The sequence below is a fragment of the Schistocerca cancellata genome, chromosome 7 (genome assembly GCF_023864275.1).
Source record: "Schistocerca cancellata isolate TAMUIC-IGC-003103 chromosome 7, iqSchCanc2.1, whole genome shotgun sequence".
NCBI classification, from domain to species: domain Eukaryota; kingdom Metazoa; phylum Arthropoda; class Insecta; order Orthoptera; family Acrididae; genus Schistocerca; species Schistocerca cancellata.
Window position 1 is genome coordinate 249,910,433 of NC_064632.1, and position 611 is coordinate 249,911,043.

Below are 611 nucleotides of genomic sequence, written 5' to 3' on the forward strand. Positions count from 1 at the left end.
AATACCGTATCATAAGTTCACCGAGAAATGTTGAATTTTTTTTTCTTTCGACTGTAGCGTGTAAATTTTCAACTGTTCACTTGTGGGAGTTGTTCGTGTTATTGATGCCGTGGCCGGCCGCTGTGATCAAGCGGTTCTAGGTGCTTCAGTCCGGAATCGCGCTGCTGCTACGGTCGCAGGTTCAAATCCTGCCTCGAGCATGGGTGTGTGTGATGACCTTAGCTTAGTTAGGTTTAAGTAGTTCTAAGTATAGGGGACTGATGACCTCAGATGTTAAGTCCCATAGTGCTTAGAGCCATTTGAACCATTTTATTGATGCCGTTTCGGGTAAATGTTGACTCATCAGTAAACATAATACGTGGAATACAGCGTTCATTGGCAATGATCTATTGGAAGAATTAATCTCGTTTGGCATCATCTCCTAGCTACATATGTTCCACATTCTACCAGTGATACGGATGCGACCCTGCTCATGCACTGTTTTGTGGTTCAAAATGGTTCAAATGGCTCTGAGCACTAGGGGACTTAACATCTGAGGTCATCAGTCCCCTAGAACTTAGAACTACTTAAACCTAACTAACCTAAGGACATCACACACATCCATGCCCGAG